The sequence below is a fragment of the Anomaloglossus baeobatrachus genome, chromosome 2 (genome assembly GCF_048569485.1).
Source record: "Anomaloglossus baeobatrachus isolate aAnoBae1 chromosome 2, aAnoBae1.hap1, whole genome shotgun sequence".
NCBI classification, from domain to species: Eukaryota; Metazoa; Chordata; class Amphibia; order Anura; family Aromobatidae; genus Anomaloglossus; species Anomaloglossus baeobatrachus.
The window spans coordinates 711,107,592-711,135,026 of NC_134354.1; positions in this window are offsets into that span (position 1 = coordinate 711,107,592).

The following is a 27,435-nucleotide window of genomic DNA, read 5'->3' on the forward strand; positions in this document are numbered from 1 at the left end:
CTTTTTCTGGAAATGTCTACATAGTCAGGAACCCGATCGCCAGGGAGAGATAAGAAACTCCGCTCCCTGCGTTCTGAATGCTACGATCGCACTGATCGCAGAATTCAGGGGGTTAAACTGCTGGGAGTGGTTCGAGCACCACTCCGGGTAGTGAGAGCCAGGTCCCGACTGTAACATTAGCTGGTAACCCGGCGGTGATTTCGGGGGTACAGCACCTAAACCTCCCCGATCGCCATGACTAAAAAAAGCACCACAAAACAGCAAAAAAGCAATAAAAAATGTGTGATTTTTTCAGCTGCTTTTTTCCTTCATGCTTTTTTGTGTGCAGAAAAGAAGCACATAAAAAAGCAATGTGGGTGCATAGCCTTAAGAGTACTTTACACGCTGCGATATCAGTACTGATATCACTAGCGAGCATACCCGCCCCCGTCGGTTGTGCGTCACGGGCAAATCGCTGCCCGTGGCGCACAACATCGCTTACACCCATCACACGGACTTACCTTCCCTGTGACGTCGCTGTTGCCAGCGATCCACCTCCTTTCTAAGGGGGCGGTTCGTGCGGTGTCACAGCGACGTCACATGGCAGCCATCCAATAGCAGAGGAGGGGCGGAGATGAGCGGGCGGAAGATCCCGCCCACCTCCTTCCTTCCTCATTGCCGGTGGATGGAGGTAATGAGATGTTCGTCGCTCTTGCGGTGTCACACATACCAATGTGGGATGCCGCAGGAACGAGGAACAACATCGCTACTCAGCAGACAACGATATTTGGTGTTTGGACGAATTCTCCAACACCAACGATTTTTACCATTTACCACTTTTGCGATCGTTGAAGGTCGCTGGTACGTGTCCCACGCTGCAATGTCGCTAACGACGCCGGATGTGCGTCACAAAAACCGTGACCCTGACAATAAATCGTTAGCGATATCGCAGCGTGTAAAGCACCCTTTAGTCTGGTACCTGCTTTTGTGAGTTATTGTTTTCCCCCAGCTTGATGCAAGTCTTCAGAGGTTACATTTCAAAAGCAATCTACGTAAACATAAGTAGCTACGGTACAGATTATTACATATTCTAATTTCATTATTTGCAAAAGTGATGTGCAATATCAAGAGAAATAATTCAGTGAGTATTAAACATTAATAGCTCCAAATGTGAACAAAGCTGTTTTGTGTGCATCCTAATAAACATCAGACTACGTGTTCATTTATAAAAGCTTTCTGCTTTGTACAAAGGTGATTATGGAGCTGTTAACATCTCCGAACAACATTTTCCCTATAGACACAAAGGATTATTTCTATGTAATACTAGTTCACTAGGGCTGCAGAAGAAAAATAAAGCATCTGAAATACCCAATTTTCCTCATGCCTGCTCGCCAAGATCAGTGCCTTAGTGACAGTGCGTGTGTATGCATTATAAAAATAATGGTTATTAATTATGTCAAGGACTTACACATCCTACAAGGCCCAATCCACTATTTACTTACTTCATTACATTAACATTACATGTTTGCCGATGGCTCCTCAGTTTTTCACATTTGTCAATCCCCATCAATGGAGAAGATTTATCAAAACTGGTGCAAGGAAAAACTCAAATTTTCCAAATGATCGTAGAAAAATGTAAGTGTTAAATAGATTGATATGACATAAACTTGTTACAGTAGAATTTAAAACGGAAATACCTCTCTAAGCTGATGTAAAAGTATAGAAATGGCCCAAGGCAATCAATCACGTTAAAAGGTATTCTCAAGATTGAAAATTATTTCTTATAAAAATTGTAGGTAATAACTTTTAGATGGCTGGGGTCCAATTGCAGTAGCACCCATGATCTCGAAACCAAGCTGAATGCAGTGAATGTTGATCATGTGCACTTCCTCTTCATTCACTGTAATAGTGTAACGTCCGCCTGGAACCACAGTCTCAGAATGGCTATCATGGACAGGCTAGAAGCAAGGCGCCCACCAAGCAGGATCCCGAGAACCTTGAAAACCTTTAACCCCTATACAGAAATATGTAATTAATGCAGGGACCAAGAGATCATTACCTGTAGAAGGCTGAGTCCAGAGGAGAGTAATCATCAGGCAGGGTCCAAACCAGGAGATACAGAAAAGGGACAAAAACGTCAGGCATGAGCGTAGTCAGGAAATCAGACTGGGGGCAAAACCAGAGATGGCAGCAAGGTACAAAAATGTCAGGCAGAAGAGTAGTCAGAAATAGAGATGAGCCACCCCTCTAACGTTCGAGTTCGGTTTGGTTCGTCGAACGGAGGCTCCGTTCGACGAATGTTTAACGAACGTTCGACAAACTCCTTCCAACCCCATTGAAAGCAATGGCAGGCAAACACAAAACACATAAAAACACATAATACGTGTACACATACAGTTAATAAACATTGCCATTACACTTACAGTTCCACGCGACGCGCCCTGCACTCGGTCTCCTGCCGCTTTTCCTTCCGATAACCGCTGCGTCCTCCCGGTAACCAGCACTGATGATAGGACCTTCCGTGACGTCAAAATAGCATGTGACCAGTCAAGTGTCTATTTTCTCATTGGCTACAGACTGGTCACATGGCTAGACATCATGCTAGGTCCTGTCAGTGCATCTCTCCGGTACGCGGTGTTCGTTCCAGCATCTCCGTGTACCGGCGAGATGCTCTGGCACATGGTCGGCATCCCCGTTCCTGCATGTGGGCGCTCTTTACAGAGTCAGCCCACATGCAGGGACTGGCTGCCAGAGCCGGTAAATAGCAGCACCGAGAATCACGTGATCGGAGATTGCCGTTGCTATAGTAACGGTGGAAGTGGTGACATCACCGCTTACAGCCCGCAGCCTCTGCTCACTCACTGAGTGATTAGGCTGCACGGGAGTAGCAGCATCTTCCTCCCGTGCAGTGCTATCTGATGTAGCAGAGATGCATGGGTTGAAGGAGAAAGAAGACAGAAGACCAGGATCGTGGAGGGTTGAGAGGGAGTAATAAATATGGAGTCTCTAATGTGTCTGTGTATTTATTTCTATTAAAGTATTTTTTCTCTGTGTGGTGTCTTTTTTTTAACCCTTTATTGGGGATTCTTAATGGCTGGGTCAAACTTGCCTGACATTAAGAATTTCTGGCTTAATACTAGCTAGTAAAACAAAGCTAGTATTAGCCCATTATTACCCAGCAAGCCGGCTTCAGGGCTGCTGGAAGAGTTGGATACAGCGCCAGATGATGGCGCTTCTATGAAAGCGCCATTTTATGGGGTGGCTGCGGACTGCAATTCACAGCAGAGGGGCCCAGAAACCTCGGGCCAACCTGTGCTGAAGATTCCAATTCCCAGCTGCCTAGTTGTACCTGGCTGGACACTAAAATTGGGCGAAGCCCACGTCATTTTTTTTTAATTATTTCATCAAATTCGTGAAATAATTAAAAAAAAAGGGCTTCCCTATATTTTTGGTTCCCAGCGGGTACAAATAGGCAGCTGGGGATTGGGGGCAGCCGTACCTGCCTGCTGTACCTGGCTAGCATACAAAAATATGTCGAAGCCCACGTCATTTTTTGGGGGGGGCAAAAAACTTCTGCATACAGTCCTGGATGGAGTATGATGAGCCTTGTCATTTTGCAGCTGCTGTCTGCTCTCCTGCATACACTAGTGAATGGAGCATGCTGAGCCTTGTAGTTCTGCTCCCCCTGTGTCTCCCTCCAGCATACAATATATTAGAAAACCCGGCACACAATTGAAGAAAAGGAGAATATCCAATCAAGTTGCTTTTAATATGCTGGTATTTTATTCGTGAAAAAATTCAATGCAGTCAATGTGTGGCAAAACAAGCAGGGTGAGGTCCAACGTTTCGGCTCATATGTGAGCCTTCACCAGGGACATAAGATGCTGAAACGGTATTGTACAGAAATACAAAAAGGGCACAATTTACAATAACATCATGATATAAATGCATAGCATATCAACACAGCGTATGTGGGATGATACATGGGAAAAAGGGAGAGGAGAGGAGGGGATCAATTACCGTGCATGGGTGACGGGGTGTGTAATAAAATCTACATCAGGTGTGAAGGAGAAGAATATATGGTAACAAGGAGAGGAAAAAAGAGAAAAGAAGAAAGAGAGAAGGAGAAGAGGGAGGAAAGGGGAAAAAAGGAAAAGAAAAGGAAAAAGAGAAATGTAAGTCAAGAGAACAAGAGAAACGAGGAAACAAAAGGAGGAGGCGGGGCTTACCCGTTTAATATTATAGTATTAAGGAAGAGTCCTGCACACACAGTATATGTGAAACGTACTGTAAGGAAAAGAAGTGAGAATTATATACAATGTATATAATGTGACGCAATCAGGAGATGAACTTCTATATAGACTTACATGTAGGATGGGGGCACAGCACAAAGCTATAGAAAATCCGTGGTTCGAAATGTAGTCAGGATAAGGGTTTATACGGGCTAAGATCATAAAAAGGAGAAGGAATTGAAAAAATGTAGAAGGAAGACATGAAACAGTATGGTTACAGGTAGTGGAAATATGGATACGTACCAGTGTTAGGGATATAATGTGTATTATGTAGGGGCTCACATCAAAAGGATGCAATAAAAGGTGATTGCTAGAAAAGGCAAAATATATAATGGAGTTAGGTATAGTATGAGTACAATGTAGGAAAAATGGAAAGGACATACCAACAATATGACGATGGGATACGTCAAGAAAGAGAAGCCTGTGGACTGTACTTGATGACCATATAGTAGGGGAATCACCCCATGTGTTTGGCAAGGCTGCAAAGATCGACAGTAAATGATGAGAGCTAGCAGACAAGAAACATATATGTATATGGTACAGTCCATAGGACCAGAGGACATACCTAATCAAGAGACGGTATACAGACCACAAAATGCTAGGTGACCATGTAATAGGGGAAACACCCCATGAGATAACCAGGCTGAGGAGATAGAAAAAGAATGGTGAAAACTGACTGTAGGAAACATATATGTGTGGTATAATCCATAGGACAGAGGACATACCTAATCAGGAAGCGGTATAAAGACCGGGGTAATCCGGGATGCCTACGGTTAGGGAAAGGGGTAGGCAAATTTGCGTTACAAAGAGGGATAAACAGGGTGGAACCAGAGATAGGACTAGTAGCCTTACCTATTGCAGCATGTGACCAGATAGAAGGAGCCCAAAGGACAGAGCGGAAGGAGGGAGGTTTATATACTGGTGGTGTATACTAAGGCGTCTTAGCAGCATCCGGGTGGGGGAAAGCTGGGTAAAAGTGACGTGAGTGCGCGCATGCGCATTGCGCTGTAGGCACACTGCCTTCCGGGCTATGGAACGCAGGTGCCTGACACGCAATGTACGCATGCGCTGTGCAATCCGGCGTGACGACAGGACAAGGGCGTGCTGTACGTTCCTGTGAAGTATCGTGAGATCCAAGGCACAATATAGCAGGCAGCGGTGGAGCGTGTTCTAGAGGGAAATACTGTGCACGCTATAGGGACTGGATGCAGCATGCTGTGCCTTGTAGTTCTGCAGCTGATGTCTGCTCTCCTGCATACAGACAGACAGCAGACAGCAACTGCAGAACTACAAGGCTCAGCATACTCCATCCAGGACTGTATGCAGGAGTTTTTTGCCCCCCAAAAAAATTACGTGGGCTTCGCCATGTTTTTGTATGCTGCCAGGTACAGCAGGCAGCTACGGGCTGCCCCCAACCCCCAGCTGCCTATTTGTACCTGGCTGGGAACCAAAAATATAGGGAAGCCCTTTTTTTTTTTAATTATTTCATGAATTTCATGCTGGAAGGCAAAGCGATCAGATGATGTGTCAGGTTCAAGGGCCTGAACCACATGACACAGCAGTTGATTGTATAAACGGCTTTTATTCAATCAGCTGATGCATCAGTGCAAAATAAAAAAAAAAACTACACACTTCTGTGCAGACTCCTGTCCGACAGCAGCAGCTGATAGTTTAGCCGGCCAGGCGGTAAAAAGCCGGCCTCACCGCTCGATTTATAGTGTCAGCTGATTCCGTCAGGTGACCGCATCAGCTGATCATCCCAGGTCTGAGAGAGAGAAGAGAGAGAGAAAAGAGAGAGAAGAGAGAAGAGAGAGAGAGAAGAGAAGTGAAGAGAGAGAAAGAGAGAAGAGAAGAGAGAGGGAGAGAGGGAGAAAGGGAGAGAACGAGAGAGAACGAGAGAGAAAAAGAGAGAGAGAAAAAGAGAGAAAAATAGACGGAGAAAAAGAGAGAGAGACAGAGAGAGAAAGAGAGAGATGAGAGAGAGAAGAGAGAGAGGGAAGAGAGAAGAGAGATAGAGAAGAGAGAGAAGAGAGAGAGAGGAGAGAAAGAAGAGTGAGAGGAGAAAGCAATGCAGCCTCATTCCGTGAACTGCTCCGATTTTAGAGGTGTGGCTCGCGGCTGACAGCTGATATCCGGCTCCTCCCCTCAGTGCATAATTAAAGTAAATTAAATTATAATTATAATTTAAATTCTTTACCGGGGCGGCCGGGACTTGAACTTGTGAACTAATGCTCCCTAGGCAGTATCTCTAACCATTGAGCCACTGCCTTTAATGAGAAACATAGGAAGATTTGGTTATCTTGACCTCTGCATTGCAGAGTGAAGTCTCCGGTGACAGCGCGGCTCACTTCACATGCTGCGTGGATAGGACACAGAGCACTCCCTGTCATCTTCATGTACCAGGGCTGAAAGCATTGTGTGGATTACTTCGAACCTGGATTGTTGTTTGGGGATTAATAAAGAGGTAAATGAGGTGTTTTTTTGTCTTTTATTCCAAATAAAGGATTTTTTGTTGTGTGTGTTTCTTTACTTTCTCTTACAGGTTAATCATGGAAGGTGTCTCGGGGAGACGCTTGTCATGATTAACCCCGTTATTACCTCGATTGCCACCACACCAGGGCAATTCGGGATGAGCTGGGTAGAGTCCCAGGACTGTTGCATCTAAAGGATGCGGCAATTCCGGGCGGCTGCTGGGTAATATTGTTAGGGTAGTGCGCTCCCCATAATGTGGCGCTCCCCATCCTGACAATATTAGCCTCCAGCCATGTGGCTTTATCCTGGGTGGTATCAAAATTGGAGGGAACCGCATATTTTTTTTTTATTATTATTTATTTATTTATTTTACTGCACGATATAGACCTGCCCGCCGGCGGCTGTGATTGGTTGCAGTGAGACAGCTGTCACTCATCGTGGGGGCGTGTCTGACTGCAACCAATCATGGGCGCCGGTGGGCGGGGAAGGCAGGGAATACCTGATTGAATAATGAAGCGGCAGCCATTTTCAGAAGAGGAAAAGCCGCCGGAGATTTGTGACAGCCGTGCAGCGAGGCGCCTGTGATCAGTGAGTAGGAAAGAGAGAGGGATTATGCTGGGGACGCAGGACGCATGCAGGTATGCAACGTGCGCACGTAGCCTTACTATGAAAAGCCACGCTTTTAGTGATCGAACCATTCTCGAACGTAACTCGAACTGCCGAACTTTAAGCAAATCGTTTGAGTTCATTGAACGACTCGAACACCACCCAAAATCACTCGAACATGAAATTGGCGAGCCGTTCGACTCGAACATCGCTCAACTCTAGTCAGAGAGCAGGCTGGAGTCAAAACACAGGGATCAATATACAGAGCAGGTCAAGAACCAGAGACTTACAGGAATATAAAACTGTATCTGGCAGTGACCAGCAGACAGGAGGGGTAAGAAGGTCTTCCCATTGGCTGTAGCTGAAAGGTGGTAACTTTAGCTGGAAGACACTTGCCATCACAGTCATCCAGTGGTACTGCAGGTCCCAGGGAAACCCAGCTTAGTGGGTGGGCGGAACCTGCACCCACCAGAGCCACTGGCGCTGACTCCTCTCCTATCACCAGCACTGTCCACAGCGGGAATACAGCTGTGCCTCCTGACCAAAGCAGAAGTCACAGGAGCGGACTCCGGTGGGGATGTGACAAATAGGAGCCACAAAGATCAGCTGAGCATTGTGTTCAGCAATTTCTGGTGCTCAGGTTAAGAATGAATAGAGTGGTAGAGCACTCAATACATCCAGGCCTCGTTAAACCCCGGTTCTTGGGATCTATGGGGCCTTGGCAGTCAGAATCCTAGTGATCGAAAAGTTATCCCTTATCACATGCATAAGAGATAACTTTTCAACTTGAGCACAACCCTTTAGATTGTTTGATTGCTTTGGGAAACTTCAATTCTTTCCCTTAGATGAGTTTAGAGAGGTATTTCCAGTTTTGAATATAACAAGGTTATGCTATAACAGTATAATTAATGGGGTCTGTCTCTTTGGGATCCCTACCAGTTCTGAAATTGAAGAGGCTATTTATGAATAATGAGGATGTTATTGGCTTCATGTTCAGGTCCTTGTGCTTGTTTGCATTGTAGATGGATATAAGAGCTGCCTTTAATTGCATAGAATATTATGGCCTGTAAATTGGATGAGTGTAGTGCATGATGTGATGTTATTTTTCTATGCAGTTAATTCCTTTGTGTAGAAAGAGCCCCATGTGCAGTAACTAGTAATAATGCTCGATACTGCTCAGTACTCGATCAAGCGCCAGGGTCCTCGGAACGCTCTGTGCTCGATCGAGTACTGTGGGTGCTAGAGCTAAATGATTGCCATTCAATAACCTGCCCTGTCACAGCCCCCAGCCACCATAGTCCCAATCATCCACTGGGAGCAGACTTTGCCCGGCAACCTCCATTCTCTCTTTATGGAAACAGTCCATCTCGTACAGGTACAGCTGGCATTGTCTGGCAAATTCTATTCCATGTGTGCTGTCCAAATGCCCCCCCTCTCGCGGCCAAAGTAACTGTTCAGTTAGTTCAGGAAAATAAATCTCTCTGTTTTTCTTTTCTGGAAGGGGGACTCAAATAGAACTAACAGCTCTGTTACTTTGGCCGAGGGGGAACATTTGGATGGCGGGGCAATGTCAACTGCATTTGGATGATAGGGACTGTGGTGGCTGGAAAGATGAAACTGAGGTTGCCAGGTGATGTCTACTGTCTGTGGATGAAGGGTACTGTTGTAGTTGGGTGCACTGTCAGGGCAGGTAACAGAAAAGGGATTCGGGAAAAATATGCTTGAGTCACCCATTGACTCCTATTGTGCTCGGTATTCAAGTCAAGCATTTCCGAGTGTCTGATATGCTTGATTTGAGTACCGAGCACTGTTGTGCTCATCACTAGCACTAACATACAGTGACAAGCATAAGGGTAACAATGTTTTGAACTTTTGACTTTCAGGCTTGGCCATCTAGACTATCTCATGTATATACATTGACTTGCCACAATTTAGCATATGATTAGCATGCAGATTCTTGCCATGTCTCTGCATTGTTACTATTTTGCCCCTAAAAATCTAAATTTCAATTTTTATCATTTTGTTAGTATTTTGTGAATCCATCTTTGGCTTTCAACACTGCCTCGACCCTTCTGGGCATGCTCTCCATCAGATTCAAGCTTGTCTTGACCGAAATCTGATCCCAGGTTTCTTCTACACGATCCTAATATTGGTGCACACTGGTGTGCTCATGGGTATGTAATAGAGGTTTTTCTTCCACTCTACTCCCAAGTGTTTTATGGGGTTTATGTCTGGGGTCTGTCTGGGCCAATGCAGCATTAAACCATTTCTTCACCAATCGCAACATATTCTTCGGATCATTGTCCTGTTGGAACACTTTGTCGACATTTTCATACCCATAGTACTTGAGTGAACGAGGTAGCTCATATTCAAGAATGCTCAAATATCTTGTCAGTGTATATGACAAAGTTGGTCAGTGTGCAGTCTGTTTGTGGTCCGTTGCGCACACGGATAGTATGTGACCTAAAACATGCTTGACTGAGCAAGCCCTAACCCTGTACTAGGTGCTCTATAATAGACCATGCTGGTAAAATCAGATAGCAATTCGTTGTATATGTGCAATGAGTGCAGTATCACACTTACAGGTCTAAATTCTTCTTAAGTTTTCTGAACGCATTTATGACTTGCTGAATCACACAGTGTCTTCTTTGTTGAGCGAAGTACATCTTTACATTTTTTGAATGCAAGTCTAAGGTGGATGAAACATATTCGGCACTCTGAAAATGGGTGATGACACACCTACTCATTCAAAGAGTTTTCTTTATTTTCATGACTCTAAAAATTGTAGATTCACATTGAAGGCATCAAAGCTATGAATTAAAACATGTGGAATGAAATACCTAAAAAAGTGTGAAACAACTGAAAATATGTCTTATATTCTAGGTTCTTCAAAGTATCCAACTTTTGCTTTCATTACTACTTTGCACACTCTTGGCATTCTCTTGATGAGCTTCAAGAGGTAGTCACCAGAAATGGTCTTCCAACAGTCTTGAAGGAGTTCCCAGAGATGCTTAGCACTTGTTGGCCCTTTTGCCTTCACTCTGCGGTCCAGCTCACCCCAAACCATCTCGACTGGGTTCAGGTCTGATGACTGTGGAGACCAGGTCATCTGGCGTAGCACCCCATCACTCTCCTTCTTATTCAAATAGTCCTTACACAGCCTGGAGGTGTGTTTGGGGTCATTGTCCTGTTGAAAAATAAATGATGGGCCAACTAAACGCAAACCAGATGGAATAGCACGCCGCTGCAAGATGCTGTGGTAGGCATGCTGGTTCTGTTAATAAATCCCCAACAGTCACCAGCAAAGCACCCCCACACCATCACACCTCTACGTCCATGCTTCATGGTGGGAACCAGGCATGTAGAGGCCATCCGTTCACCTTTTCTACAAAGACAAGGTGGTTGGATCCAAAGACCAAAGCACAGATTTCAACTGGTCTAATATCCATTCCTTGTGTTCTTTAGCCTAAACAAGTCTCTTCTGCTTGTTGCCTGTCCATAACAGTGGTTTCCTAGCAGCTATTTTACCATGAAGGCCTGCTGCACAAAGTCTCCTCTTAATAGTTGTTCTAGAGATGAGAAGGTGTGTCCAAGCAAATGCTTCATGAAGTAAATAGCCTGTGGACAAGGCCTGATGACAATGTGAACAGTCACCAACCGCCAAAATCTAGACAGATGGAATACATCCCAAATTGGGGTGCATAGCATGGTGGGGGTCAGCCACCGACCAATTCAATGAAGAAAAACAAAATGTTTGGTATAGGTGGTCTCCGTGACTGGAGACTGCCCTTCCCGTGGTTGTTCCTTCCCGGTGAAAGACCTGGCTAGTTTCCTGGCAGTGTTGAGAAACACGTGATGGTGTCTCTGCGGCTTTCTTATTTGCATACTTCCCAGGGGGCGTTGCTCTAGAATCACTGCGTTGAGAAACACGTGATGGTGTCTCCGCAGTGGATATGTTGATCTCCCTAAGGTCAACAATGCTTGCTTAAGTAGTCTTTTACTAGGCATTGCCCCCACTAGCCAGATTCCTACTCCACACTGATGAGGGGCAAATACCCCGAAACGGCTGTCTGTGGATGGATACCATGTTTGGTATAGGTGGTCTCCTTGACTGGAGACTGCCCTTCCTGTGGTTGTTCCTTCCCGGTGAAAGACCTGGCTAGTTTCTTGGCAGCATTGAGAAACACGTGATGGTGTCTCCGCGGCTTTCTTATTTGCATACTTCCCAGGGGGCGTTGCTCTAGAATCACTGCTTTGAGAAACACGTGATGGTGTCTCCGCAGTGGATATGTTGATCTTCCTAAGGTCAACAATGCTTGCTTAAGTAGTCTTTTACTAGGCATTGCCCCCACTAGCCAGATTCCTACTCCACACTGATGAGGGGAAAATACCCCGAAACAGCTGTCTGTGAATGGATACCATGTTTGGTATAGGTGGTCTCCTTGACTGGAGACTGCCCTTCCCGTGGCGTGGTTGTTTCTTCCCGGTGAAAGACCTGACTAGTTTTCTGGCAGCATTAGGGCAACATACAAACACATTAAAAATTAAGAGCACAGCGACTTGGTCCCTCTGGGACGCTCTTGGGGACACATACCAGATATGAGGCCGGGAAGACTTCTACCGTAACGGCTGTTTCTGTTTTATACAGTCAGGGGTAGAGATGAGCGAACCGGTCCCGGTTCGGCTCGAGGCGGTTCGCCGAACGGGGGGTCTGGCTCGAGTTCGGCTCGTCGAACGTTCGACGAACCGAACTCGAGCCCATAGGAAACAATGGCAGGCAATCACAAACACAGTAAAACACCTAGAAAACACCCTGAAAGGTGTCCAAAAGGTGACAAACAACTCACAACATAACACAAACACATGGGAAAGTGACAAGGACATATACTCATGTGAAAACAAAACAGCTGGACAAGGAAAAAGAGGGAGACACACAGATATATGAGTATATGCAAAGAAACATCGATTCCATTATTGTGCAACTTGAGCCCTGCTCATTTTAGGCTTCCAATCTGGATAAATTGCCTGAGCTCGCCACGTACGCCTTGAGGATCTTGTCGTGTCCTGCAGCCAGCGTTCTCTCGGAACCTGTCTTCAGTGCTGCTGGGGGTCTGCTGGCAGATAAGCACACGTGTCTGTCCACTGACAATGTGGACCTGGCTCTCAGAGGACTTTTCTTCCCCTGGGTCAGCCAGGGGAGGCGAAAGGCACGCGTATTTTTGAGAGTGCTTCATGCAAAGCATCTTTTTCTTTGTCAAAAGGGGGGCTCAACCGATGCCAGTCAAGTGGGGTGTGTGTGGCCCAGTTAGTGGCAACGAGGGAGACTGTGGTTGGAGTCCCCTCGCTGTGTCTCTAAAAGAACCAAGATGAACAAGTCATGGCTCTCAGAGGACTTTTCTTCCCCTGGGTCAGCCAGGGGACGGGAAAGGCACGCGTATTTTTGAGAGTGCTTCATGCAAAGCATCTTTTTCTTTTTCAAAAGGGGGCTCAACCGATGCCAGTCAAGTGGGGTGTGTGTGGCCCAGTTAGTGGCAACGAGGGAGACTGTGGTTGGAGTCCCCTCGCTGTGTCTCTAAAAGAACCAAGATGAACAAGTCATGGCTCTCAGAGGACTTTTCTTCCCCTGGGTCAGCCAGGGGACGGGAAAGGCACGCGTATTTTTGAGAGTGCTTCATGCAAAGCATCTTTTTCTTTGTCAAAAGGGGGGGTCAACCGATGCCAGTCAAGTGGGGTGTGTGTGGCCCAGTTAGTGGCAACGAGGGAGACTGTGGTTGGAGTCCCCTCGCTGTGTCTCTAAAAGAACCAAGATGAACAAGTCATGGCTCTCAGAGGACTTTTCTTCCCCTGGGTCAGCCAGGGGACGGGAAAGGCACGCGTATTTTTGAGAGTGCTTCATGCAAAGCATCTTTTTCTTTGTCAAAAGGGGGGGTCAACCGATGCCAGTCAAGTGGGGTGTGTGTGGCCCAGTTAGTGGCAACGAGGGAGACTGTGGTTGGAGTCCCCTCGCTGTGTCTCTAAAAGAACCAAGATGAACAAGTCATGGCTCTCAGAGGACTTTTCTTCCCCTGGGTCAGCCAGGGGACGGGAAAGGCACGCGTATTTTTGAGAGTGCTTCATGCAAAGCATCTTTTTCTTTTTCAAAAGGGGGCTCAACCGATGCCAGTCAAGTGGGGTGTGTGTGGCCCAGTTAGTGGCAACGAGGGAGACTGTGGTTGGAGTCCCCTCGCTGTGTCTCTAAAAGAACCAAGATGAACAAGTCATGGCTCTCAGAGGACTTTTCTTCCCCTGGGTCAGCCAGGGGACGGGAAAGGCACGCGTATTTTTGAGAGTGCTTCATGAAAAGCATCTTTTTCTTTTTCAAAAGGGGGCTCAACCGATGCCAGTCAAGTGGGGTGTGTGTGGCCCAGTTAGTGGCAACGAGGGAGACTGTGGTTGGAGTCCCCTCGCTGTGTTTTACATGCTTTTAGAAGGGCATGAAATGGCTTGGAGGTTGACTTTCATCATATGCAAACTGTTGGCTACCAAAATGCTGCCTTTCCAACAACTGTGGTTATAGGCAATGAGGAACATACTGATGAAGATGAGACGCAGATACCCGATTGGGATGACAACTTAAATATTCGGTCAGGGCAAGAAGAAACTCGGTCTGAGGGGTAGGGGAGTGCAAACACAACAATTGATGATTAAGTTCTAGATCACACCTACTGTCAACCCACAGTCAGACACTCGAGGAGGTCAACAGAGGCGGTGGAGGAGGATGCAACCGACGTCGAAGTAACCTGGCGCCTTCCTGGACACAGTCGGAGCACTGGTAGCACGTCTACAACTGCATCCTCAGCCACCACTCTGCCTCTGAGCATTATTCGGGGTGGATCAACAGGTCGCATGGCCTCTAAGCCTTGCCTAGCCAGGTCCTTTTTTGACATAGAAAAAGATCGCCCAAATTATGTGATCTGTAAAATTTGTCATGGTTCTCTTAGTAGAGGTCAAAACCTCAGCAGTTTGACAACTTCTTCCATGAATCGTCACATGAATAAATATCATATGGCCCGATGGGAAGCTCACCGTGCTGCAATGCGGCCTAGCGGAGCGAACCATCCACCGCCTGCCCCTTCCAGTGCATCCGCGCGCTCGTCATCTTCTAGGACTGTGGGGACAGCTGTCACACCTGTTTTTCCACCCACAACTTCCACCACTGTAACCGCAACAGGCAGTTTGCTTGGTAGGTCGTCAGTTGGTTTGGAAGGGGAAACAAGTGAGTGTGTACAGCTCTCTCAGACATCGATAGCACCAACTTTGGATGAAGGCAACATCATGTCTCCGCCTGCACTTTCCTCACAAAGCTGCATTTTTCCAGGGACACCCGACTCAACACCGTCTACACACAGCAGCCAGATCTCTGTCCCTCAGATGTGGTCAAATAAAAGGCCACTTCCTGCGACCCATGATAAAGCGAAGAGGTTGACTCTATCCCTCTGTAAGCTGTTGACTACAGAAATGCTGCCTTTCCGCCTAGTGGACACACAGGATTTTAGAGACCTTATGTCTGTCGCTGTGCCCCAGTACCAGATGCCTAGTCGCCACTACTTCTCTAAGAAAGGTGTGCCCGCGCTACACCAGCATGTCGCACACAACATCACCGCTTCCTTGAGAAACTCTGTGTGTGAACGGGTGCATTTCACCACCGATACTTGGACCAGTAAGCATGGACAGGGACGTTACATGTCGCTGACTGGCCACTGGGTAACTATGGTGATAGATGGTGAAGGGTCTGCTGCACAAGTCTTGCCGTCCCCACGACTTGTGTGTCAATCCTCTGTCTGTCCAAGTTCCGCCACTGCTTCTGCATCCTCCACCTCATCTGGGTCCTCCACCTCCGCCCCAAGCCTGCCTGGTCAGGCCACCAGCGTTCTCACTGCGCAGAAGGAATCACGCACCCCTCATTACTATGCTGGTAGCAGAGCGCAACGGCATCAGGCGGTCTTTAGCTTGACATGTCTTTGAAATAGGAGTCACACAGCGACTGAGTTGTGGGCAGCTCTGGAGACTGATTTTGATAAATGGTTGTCTCCACTCAACCTGCAGCCTGGTAAGGCCGTGTGCGACAATGCTGCAAACCTGGGTGCGGCCCTTCGCCTGGGCAAGGTGACACACGTGCCTTGTATGGCTCACGTGTTTAACCTTGTTGTCCAGCAATTTTTAACACACTATCCCGGCCTAGATGGCCTTCTGACCAGGGCACGGAAACTGTCTGCAGTGCTCACTTCCGCCGTTCAACCGCCGCACCTGAGCGACTTGCATCGCTCCAGAAGTCTTTCGGCCTGCCGGTTCATCGCCTGAAATGCGATGTGGCGACACGCTGGAATTCAACTCTCCACATGTTACAGCGACTGTGGCAGCACCGGCGAGCCCTGGTGCAATACGTCATGATGTATAGCCTGGGCCAACGAGATGCAGAAGTGGGGCAGATCACCCTGATGGAGTGATCTCAGATCAAGGACCTATGCACCCTTCTGCACAGTTTCGACATGGCGACGAATATGTTTAGCGCTGACAATGCCATTATCAGCATGACGATTACAGTCATTTACATGCTGGAGCACACGCTAAACACTATTCGTAGTCAGGGGGTGGGACAACAGGAAGGGGAGGAACTACAGGAGGATTCATATGCGCAAGACACAACAACATCACCAAGGTCCAGACGTTCATCATCACCAACGCGGCAGGCATGGGACCATGGGGGACAGGGATCAACAAGGGCGCATGGTAGCAGGTGAGATGTTGAGGAAGGTGCAGGAGGACATGAAGATATGGAGGACGAACTGTCCATGGACATGGAAGACTCAGCAGATGAGGGGGACCTTGGTCAAATTTCAGTTGAAAGAGGTTGGGGGGAGATGACAGAGGAAGAAAGAACGGTTAGCACCTCTATGCCACAAACACAGCGTGGACTTGGTGCGCATGGCTGCGCAAGACACATGAGTGCCTTCTTGTTGCACTACCTCCAACATGACCCTCGTATTGTCAAAATTAGAAGTGATGATGACTACTGGCTTGCCACACTATTAGATCCCCGGGACAAGTCCAAATTTTGTGACATAATTCCACCCATAGAAAGGGACGCACGTATGCAGGAGTATCAGCAGAAGCTGTTACTCGATCTTAGCTCGGCTTTTCCACCAAACAACCGTGCAGGTGAAGGGAGTGATTCTCCCAGTTGTAACTTGACAAACATGGGACGGCCTCGTCATCTTCAACAGTCTACCCGTACCAGTAGGACCGTATCTGGTGCTGGTAACAGCAATTTTATGGAATCTTTTCATAATTTTTTTAGACCCTCCTTTGCAAGGCCACCAGAGACAACAAGTCTGACACATAGTCAACGGATGGAGAGGATGATACAGGAGTATCTCCAAATGAACATCGATGCAATGACTTTGCAAATGGAGCCTTGCTCCTTTTGTGCTTCAAATCTAGAAAAATGTCAAGAGCTCTCCAGTTACGCCTCGAAGATTTTGTCGTGTCCAGCTGCCAGCGTTGTCTCTGAACGTGTCTTCAGTGCTGCTGGGTGTGTGCTGACAGATAAGCGCACGCGTCTGTCCAGTGACAATGTGGACAGACTGACGTTCATCAAAATGAACAAGTCATGGATCCAGAAGGAATTTACTACCCCTGTGTCATCCTGGGGAGAGTAAATGCTTGTGGATTTGGAATGTGCTTGATGCAAATCAAAACATCCTGTTTGCAACTAGGGCACAAGTGCTGCCACTGATAAGGTGTCTGTGTGGGGCCCAATTTTTGGAAAAAAAGGGAGACTCCGCTTGGAGTAACCCTTGCTTGCTGTGTTTTTTAAAAATGATACAAGATGAACAGATCTGAAGGCAAGATGAAGCCAACATCATGTCTCCGCCTGCACTTTTCTCACAAACCTGCATTTTTCCAGGGACACCCTACTCAACACCGTCTACAGACAGCAGCCAGATCTCTGTCCCTCAGATGTGGTCAAATAAAAGGCCACTTACTGCGACCCATGACAAAGCTAAGTGGTTGACTCTATCCCTCTGTAAGCTGTTGGCTACCGAAATGCTGCCTTTACGCGTAGTGGACACACAGGATTTTACAGACCTTATGTCTGTCGCTGTGCCCCAGTACCAGATGCCCAATCACCACTGCTTCTCCAAGAAAAGCATGCCCGCGCTACACCGGCATGTCGCACACAACATCACCACTTCCTTGAGAAAATCTGTGTGCGACAGGGTGCATTTCAACACAGATACTTGGACCAGTAAGCATAGACAGGGTCATTACATGTCACTGACTGGGCACTGGCAAACTATGGTGAGAGATGGAGAAGGGTCTGCTGTACAAGTCTTGCCGTCCCCACGAGTTGTTTCAATCCTTGTTCTGTATGTAGAAGTTAATACACTGCTTCTGCCTCTTCAACCTCGTGTGGGTCCTCTACCTTTGCGCAAACCCTGTGTGGTCAGGCCACCCTTCCTTGCAACTGCGCACAAGGACTACCACACACCTCCTTACTATGCTGGCAGCAGAGCTCAATGCCATCAGGCGGTCAAAGTTTTACTTTGAAATGTATGGGAAATGTGAGTCACACCGCTATTACAGAGAATAGTAGTCAGGCAGGGTCAAAACATTAATTGAGGAACAGGAACAGAATGGGACGGCCAGGACTTAATCAGAAAACAAGCAGAGGTGAAATGCGTATCGGCCAACAAGGTACATAAACAGCAAGCAGGAAAAGTAGTCAGGTAACAAGCACACAAAATCATAAAACTGAACTGGGGGTAAAATTAACCAGAGGTTCATAGCTATGTCTGGCAGTGGTCTGCAGACAGGATGGGCATAAAAAAGGGTGTGGTGTCTTCCCATTGGTTGTAGCTGAATGATGGTATTTCATCTGTGAGATACCCACCAGCTACATTCAGCCAGAGATTCTGCATCTGTCAAGGTAATGCAGCCCAGTGGGTGAGCATAACCTGCGTCCACCTGCGCCGCTGGCATCGACTACTCTCCCATCATCAGCACTATTCATGAAAGGAACACGTTGTCACCTGGCGACCGGAGTACAAATTGACGGAGCGGACTCCGTTGGTGACTTAACAGCCGTGTGCGGCAATGATGCAAACCTGGCTGCGGGCCATCCTCAGGGCAATGTGACACACGTGCCTTTTATGGCTCACGTGTTGATCCGAATTCTCCAGCAATTTTTAAAACACCATCACGGCCTACATGGCCTTGTGCAGCGGGCACGCTCGCTATGTGCTCACTTCCATCGTGCGCACACAGCAGCTCAACAACTTTCATCACTCCGGAAGTCTTAGGGTCTGGCAGTTAAACGCCGGAAATGCGATGTTCCGACACGCAGGAATTGGAATCTGCACATGTTGCAGCGTGTGTGGCAGCACCGCAGAGCCCTGCTGAAATACGGTAAGACATATAGCCTGGGATAAGTTGATCCAGAGGTGGTGCAGATCACGCTGCTGGAGTGGTGTCAGATCAAGGACCTATGCACCCTGCTACACAGTTTTGAAATGTCGACGAAGATGTTTAGCACTGGCAATGTCATTCTCAGCGTGACAATTCTGGTCATCTACATGATGGAGCACACTGTAATTATTATTCGGAGTCAGGTGTTGGGACAAGAGGAAGGGGAGGAAGTACAGGAGGAGTCATATGCGGAAGGGATAACAAGATCTACGAGGTCCAGATGGTCAGCGGCACCTATGCGGCAGTCATGGTGAGGGAGAGGGATTAACAAGGGCGCATAGTATCAGCAAAAAGTGTTGATGAAAGTGCAGGAGCCCATGAAGAAATGGAGGACGAACTGGCGATGGGCATGGAAGACTCAGCAGATGAGTGAGAGCTTGCTCACATTTCGGTTGTGCGAGGTTGTGGGTAGAGGGCAGAGGAAGGATGCACGATTCTCACCTCTCTGCCACCAACACACCAAGGACTTGGTCCTCCTGGATGCACAAGACACATGAGCGCCTTCTTGCTGCACTACCTACATGACCCTCGGATTGTATGAATTTGAAGTAATCCTGAATACTGGGTTGCCACACTGTTAGATCCCCGGTACAAGACAAAATTTGGCGAACTAATTCCTGCCATAGAAATAGACGCACGTATACAGGAGTATCTGCAGAATGTGGTACGCAATCTTAGATCTACTTTTCCACTAAACACCAGTGCTGCACAGAGTGAATCTCAACACTTTGTCATGGATAGGAGGAAATGGTCTTTTACTTGTCCACATCGGAGGGACCGAGGGATGGCTGCTGTGCTGAGATGGCGTTGAGTACGGTGTCCCTGCACAGTTGCACTTTTGGTCATATCCCAAAATGAGTTGAAAAAGGACAGATGCTGTTGGAAAGGGGAACAGGTGTGTTGGAAAGGGGAAAAAAATTTTGGTCCGTGGATTTGGTGGTTAAACAACTGTAACATTTGCTGAAGAAACAACATCTGTTACAGTGGGACTGGCAGATTTGGATAAAGTGGTATATAATCTGTGACCGCTATATAACAAAAATTAATAAGAAAAGAAAGAGAAAGGTATATATCACCTTCAGCAGTCAGTGTCCACCGTGCTCCCAGTTGGAAAAGGAGAGGTTGGCAACTTGAAGGTTTGGTGGAGGATACAGAGCTGTGTGGCTATGAAACTAATAGTAGCCTGAACCGAGTTAGACGCCATTCGGATCTGGAGACTGTGAGCCCTGTTAGCGTCACAGGGTCCACATGCCCACCCAGCCCAGGAACTCCCTGTTAACAACACAGGGGCCATTGAGTACGCTGACCGTGTGCGTAGGGGCCACACCTGTGGACAGCAGGCGCATCAGCAGCAGCAGGCCTGTTAATGCCACTGGGCTGCACAAGCAGGACTGTTAGGACAGGAGCTGGTCTTAACCGTTCTGCGTTACCAACTGTGGTGGTGGCCTGCATCCACCACCCTATCCCTGCCTACCTCTGGCCTAAAGCCGCAATGGGTTCAACACATGGAGGTGTGCTCTTTCGGAGCATAATAGAAGACTGCGCACCTCCTTGTTGGCTCCAGCCCCTTTTATAACCTGGGTCCGCCCCAAACCAGGGTGAACCACAATGCACCTCCTGGAGACAAAAGCAGAGTGACACGTCATGAGTGGCATAACTAGCGTCCTATTTGGAAACGCAACTTCAATGATGACCTCATGGCTGCCATGACCCAAACACCTCACCAGTCATCGTCTGACCATCAATAATGCGGTGACAAGTCATAGGTGTGGGCCTCTGCAAGCCATTTGGGAGGACACCTGATGCCCTGTGGTCTATATGGGACCCCCACATCAGGGCCAGGGCCAAAGAGTTCATTACCGGACCTAGTCTCTGATGCAGGAAGTGCCTGAGCATGCTCAGTAGCATGAAATACAGTCTCTGAAAAAAGACTATCAGCTTTAGCATGGTGTCTAGGCACAAAACAGGACTTAGACCCGGCACAGAATGCAAGCACCTGTGCAAAGAGGCTTTTCACACTTAGTGTGGGAGCATGCGCTGTATCCCGAAATGAAGACTTAGCGTCAGGAATGGCACAGTCAGGCTGAGCATACTCACTAGGCGAAACACTGTAATTATGCTGCAGCTGGGGTACATCGGCACACGCATGCGCACTAGCTGCCTCTCCACACTTAGACGTGGAGGGGAAATTTGTCTTGGAGATGCTGTCTATGAACAGAAGGAAAAGCTAAAGGAAGCCTGACTTTCTATCCCTCCGAATTATGAAATGCAGCAATGAATTCCATGAGTTTGCTATAACATTAGCGTAGCTAAATGTGCATGAGGGTGTGATGTAGAGGTGCTAGAAATAGCTTGTCACCAGTGGGGCACTAATGGAATACAACAGCCAGTTCTATGATGCCACAAAATGGCAGTATTTTGTGCTATCATTATAGCTTATTAAAAACAGAGCACGAGGTTGTCATGCAGAGGTGCTGCACATAGATTTGCAGTAGTGTGAATAGACAAAAGTACAATAGCCACGTTTAGGATACAACTAGGTACAGTGAGTGTTTGCTAGTATAATGGCTGAGTTTAAAAAAGTTTGAGTGTGCAATGCAGGCAGATGTCCTGCAAATATCGTTCCAATACTGTGAATTGACAAAAGTACAATAGCCACGTTTAGGATACAACTAGGTACAGTGAGTGTTTGCTAGTATAATGGCTGAGTTTAAAAAAGTTTGAGTGTGCAATGCAGGCAGACGTGCTGCAAATAACGTTCCAATACTGTGAATAGACAAAAGTACAATAGCCACGTTTAGGATACAACTAGGTACACTGAGTGTTTGCTACTATAAATGGCTGAGTTTAAAAAAGTTTGAGTGTGCAATGCAGGCAGACGTGCTGCAAATAACGTTCCAATACTGTGAATTGACAAAAGTACAATAGCCACGTTTAGGATACAACTAGGTACAGTGAGTGTTTGCTAGTATAATGGCTGAGTTTAAAAAAGTTTGAGTGTGCAATGCAGGCAGACGTGCTGCAAATAACGTTCCAATACTGTGAATTGACAAAAGTACAATAGCCACGTTTAGGATACAACTAGGTACAGTGAGTGTTTGCTAGTATAATGGCTGAGTTTAAAAAAGTTAGAGTGTGCAATGCAGGCAGACGTGCTGCAAATAACGTTCCAATACTGTGAATAGACAAAAGTACAATAGCCACGTTTAGGATACAACTAGGTACACTGAGTGTTTGCTACTATAAATGGCTGAGTTTAAAAAAGTTTGAGTGTGCAATGCAGGCAGACGTGCTGCAAATAACGTTCCAATACTGTGAATTGACAAAAGTACAATAGCCACGTTTAGGATACAACTAGGTACACTGAGTGTTTGCTACTATAAATGGCTGAGTTTAAAAAAGTTTGAGTGTGCAATGCAGGCAGACGTGCTGCAAATAACGTTCCAATACTGTGAATTGACAAAAGTACAATAGCCACGTTTAGGATACAACTAGGTACACTGAGTGTTTGCTAGTATAATGGCTGAGTTTAAAAAAGTTAGAGTGTGCAATGCAGGCAGACGTGCTGCAAATATCGTTCCAATACTGTGAATAGACAAAAGTACAATAGCCACGTTTAGGATACAACTAGGTACACTGAGTGTTTGCTAGTATAATGGCTTAGTAACAATGAGTTGTAGTGTGCAATGCAGGCAGACGTGCTCTGCAAATGTCTTTGCACTAGTGGGACTATAGCAAAGTCCAATAGCCACGTATAGGATGCCACTAGGTACACTGAGTGTTTGCTAGTATAATGGCTTAGTTAAAATGAGTTTGAGTGTGCAATGCAGGCAGACGCGCTATGCAAATGTCTTTGCACTAGTGGGACTATAGCAAAGTCCAATAGCCACGTATAGGATGCCACTAGGTACACTGAGTGTTTGCTAGTATAATGGCTTGGTTTTAATGAGTTGGAGTGTGCAATGCAGGCAGACGCGCTCTGCAAATGTCTTTGCACTAGTGGGACTATAGCAAAGTCCAATAGCCACGTATAGGATGCCACTAGGTACACTGAGTGTTTGCTAGTATAATGGCTTGGTTAGAATGAGTTGTAGTGTGCAATGCAGGCAGATGTGCTCTGCTAATGTCTTTGCACTAGTGGGACTATAGCAAAGTCCAATAGCCACGTATAGGATGCCACTAGGTACACTGAGTGTTTGCTAGTATAATGGCTTAGTTAAAATGAGTTTGAGTGTGCAATGCAGGCAGACGCGCTATGCAAATGTCTTTGCACTAGTGGGACTATAGCAAAGTCCAATAGCCACGTATAGGATGCCACTAGGTACACTGAGTGTTTGCTAGTATAATGGCTTGGTTAGAATGAGTTGTAGTGTGCAATGCAGGCAGATGTGCTCTGCTAATGTCTTTGCACTAGTGGGACTATAGCAAAGTCCAATAGCCACGTATAGGATGCCACTAGGTACACTGAGTGTTTGCTAGTATAATGGCTTAGTTAAAATGAGTTTGAGTGTGCAATGCCGGCAGACGCGCTATGCAAATGTCTTTGCACTAGTGGGACTATAGCAAAGTCCAATAGCCACGTATAGGATGCCACTAGGTACACTGAGTGTTTGCTAGTATAATGGCTTGGTTTTAATGAGTTGGAGTGTGCAATGCAGGCAGACGCGCTCTGCAAATGTCTTTGCACTAGTGGGACTATAGCAAAGTCCAATAGCCACGTATAGGATGCCACTAGGTACACTGAGTGTTTGCTAGTATAATGGCTTCGTTATAATTAGTTGGAGTGTGCAATGCAGGCAGACGCGCTCTGCAAATGTCTTTGCACTAGTGGGACTATAGCAAAGTCCAATAGCCACGTATAGGATGCCACTAGGTACACTGAGTGTTTGCTAGTATAATGGCTTAGTTATCAGTTGGAGTGTGCAGAGGACAAGAGGGTACAGTGGCAGGATTGTGGTGCTCTGGGTAGAGGAATGGAAGCCTGCCTTTCTATTCCCTCCTAATGGTGAAATGCAGGTAGGAAATCCCTGACCTGGGCTACACAGACGCTGTTGCTGTTTGCAGGACCTGTCACCTATGGCTCTCTGACCCTGCCGGTTGGAGCCCTTAAAAGGACTGCTATAAAGTGCTCTCCCTAAGCTGTCTAACGCTGTGTATGCAGCGCATACAGCTGTATCGGCTATAGGACTCAGGAAGACGGAGCTGCGACAGTGATGTCTGACACCAAAGACGCAGAAGGCAGATAATGGCGTCCGTGAAGAAAATGTCCGGTTTTATAATGCAGGGACATGTGACATGCAGATCCTATCACACATGCCGTTGCTTCTCTGGCTCAAAGTCCACTTAGCTGTGTGTGTGTCTGGGATTGGCTGACATGCTGGCCCGCCCCACAAGACGCGCGCGCTTAGGGAAGGAAGACAAGAAAAAAAAAAAAAAAAAATGGCGATCGCCATTATAGAAACAGCAGTGATCTGAAGGCGCTGTTCACGCACACTATACACTGAAATGTGATAATAGTTTGATTCACAGAGTGACTTACACTATTACAGCAGAAACCAAGCTATGATTTAGCTGTTTTTTGGCTGCTAGAACCGTTCTCGAACGTTTCTAGAACTACCGAGCTTTTGCAAAAAGCTCGAGTTCTAGTTCGATCTAGAACATGCCCCAAAATCACTCGAGCCGCGAACTGGAGAACCACGAACCACGAACCGCGCTCAACTCTAGTCAGGGGTTATGTGAATGTACCATCGAGTCCCCTTTGGCCTGGCCCTGAATTCTCTCCTTTCTGAGCCTAGTATGTGATAAGAATCAATTCACCTTTCATTTGCCTTCTGATAAGTCTATTATACACTGTATTTGAATGCATATTTGGGAAATGTTTCTGATAATTGTATACTTGCTTTGTTTCTGTTGTTGTAAAACATGTTGAAATTTTTTTTTCAAAATAAAAAGTTGAAGAAAAAAAAAAAAAAAATTAAGAGCGAAGGGCACATTATGACCCTGTTGATTTGGTTGAGGAGCAGAGTGAAGACAATAAAAAGAAGAAGACAAGAACTATATAGCCTTGTTTAGGCAGGAAGTGGTGCATGGGAATACACAACCATAAAAGGAACATTACAATTGCCTTTAGGTTTGGCTGCTGTCATGCAATGGGGTTGACAAGTCTGGGCAAATCCATACTTTGTTAATTATGATGTTAGGGTGAACTCTTAATAAGAGATCACTAGTTGCCAACTGCCTGGTCTAATTGGTGTGGATCAAGTGCATGCGTAAAGAATTCACACCAAACACAGTCGGATGTGAAATCTCTTCTTGATCACAGTTAAGATAGCACCAGACAGCGAGAGTACAGAGCATGCGTCCTCTTGATATAGGCTAGGGGTGTACACAAGTTCAGATATGCCCATTTAGTGGAACAGTTCATGGGCTAGCCAATGGGGCAATCTGTGTTGCTATTGATGGTCTGACTTCAGTGGATGAATCCATGGGGATGGGAGGGACGTCATCTGGTTGATCCATGCTGATGGTAGGGTCTGTAATGTCATCGGGGGCCATCTTGGGTTCTTCTAAAAACTGACTGGCTTATGTATAGAGAACTCATTTCATTGAACACACTTCTCACAGTGCTCTATGTCCAGAGGTTAATCAAGTATTTCATCTTATGGCTCTCCTCAACAATGACAAGAGACAGTCTGTAAGCATTTTCAGTTAACAGGTAGATGTGTCTATCGGTTACTATGCCTCGAGCAGCACTAAAATCTTGATCAGACAAAATGCTAGCTGCAGGGCAGGGCAGGCCATCATCTCCGAGGTGTAGAGGGATAGTTCATGCCACATGTCCATCTTGGATACCAACTAGCTGTACAGCACGGAGGAATCATAGAGGATGGTGGTATGGTTAGCTAGGTAATCATTCACTATTTTCAAAAACTTTTTCCTCCTTGTCAGAGTGCCCCATCCATCAGGGCCTGCTTCCCTGTTTCTGTTGGTCCTACTGTATGTCTTCCTCCTCTCCACTCCTTGGTTGTCCAAAGATCTTTGACCTCTGCTGCCAACAGAAACCAAATTTATTTTCAATTATTATCAGATGGAAATGATGATTTTTTTCCTTTTCCCTTGACTTCAAGCTTAAAGGCCCTGTCACACAAAGAGATAAATCTTTGGCAGATCTGTGGTTGCAGTGAAATTGTGGACAATCAGTGCCAGGTTTGTGGCTGTGTACAAATGGAACAATATGTCCATGATTTCACTGCAACCACAGATCTGCCAAAGAGTTATCTCTGTGTGTGACGGGGCCTTAAGACACTCTTCTAAACCAATCTTATACTCTAAAACCTGTTAAATATACCATATTGACCATTACAGGTGTCACCTCAGGTCATTTTTTAATGGCACAATGATTCATTTGAGCACAGCTTATATAGTGTAGCAATAAAAGCAACAAAATTAATCTACTTTATGTATCTCTGAAGAGTTTATAATTAGGATATAATGTGTTTTTTTGTTATCATCCATAATATACCTAATAAACTTGTAGATAAACATGAATCAGGTCCGTAACATAGGGTAAATGAATATAGAATTATACAATACTAGCTGGGGACTAGAAGATGGATGTCTCATGGAGTTTTATGATTTTTATGGAATTAATTGTAATAACAGAAGAAAGTAATTCAACATTTCAGATGACAGGGATTTTGTTACTATGAGCTTCTGGTGCAGGAAGAAAAGATGATATTCTTCAGTTTCCATAAATAAAAGTTATTCTGAGCCATCAGGAGGATCAAACCTTTTAGTATTAATTTTCTCAGCAAAGATTTCAAGGGCTATATCCCTTTGATTTATCTGTTGACAAAGCTATATGATGGCTTGCTTTTTTTAAGACAAAATGTAGAAAAACATCAATTTTACTATTGTCTTTTTTTATGCTTTTCACTGTGCCGTGTAAATATTATGTAAGTTAACTTAAGTTCATTGTAAGTGTTTAATCATTTTGAAAATATTAAGCTTTTAGGGATCTCAAAAAATAAATAACTTTTTTAATCCTAGTTGAGAAGCCAATATCTCTGCACTGTAAAATCATTTAACCCGTTCCTGCTCCCTAAATATCAGAATAATTTTCGGACTGCTTGCCTTCATTTAGCAAAGAAAAAAGCCCTTGATACATCTTAGGCTGCATTCACACATCCGGTTTTTGCTGAGTGGCACAATCCGGCGCTTTGCAGAAAAAACGCAACCGTTTTTTTGCCGCCGGTTGCGTTTTTTCCGCATAGACTTGCATTAGCACCGTATTGTGCCACATGGCCTTGCGTTGCGTCTGGTTTTTGCCGGATGCGGCATATTTAGCCAATGCGGCGTCCGGATAGAACAATGCTGTCACGCTCCCCGGGTCCTCGGCTCCCCTTCCCGGGTCCTCTGTTCCGCTCCCCGGGTCCTCAGCCCCGCTCCCCGGCTCACCTGCCACGCTCCCCGCTCTCCAGCCTCCGGTGCCCGTCCTTCCCAGGTCCCCTGGTCTCCGATCCCGGCGCCCGACGGCTTCCCAGGCCCTGGCCGGCTCCCCTGCGTCCTCCTCTCAGCT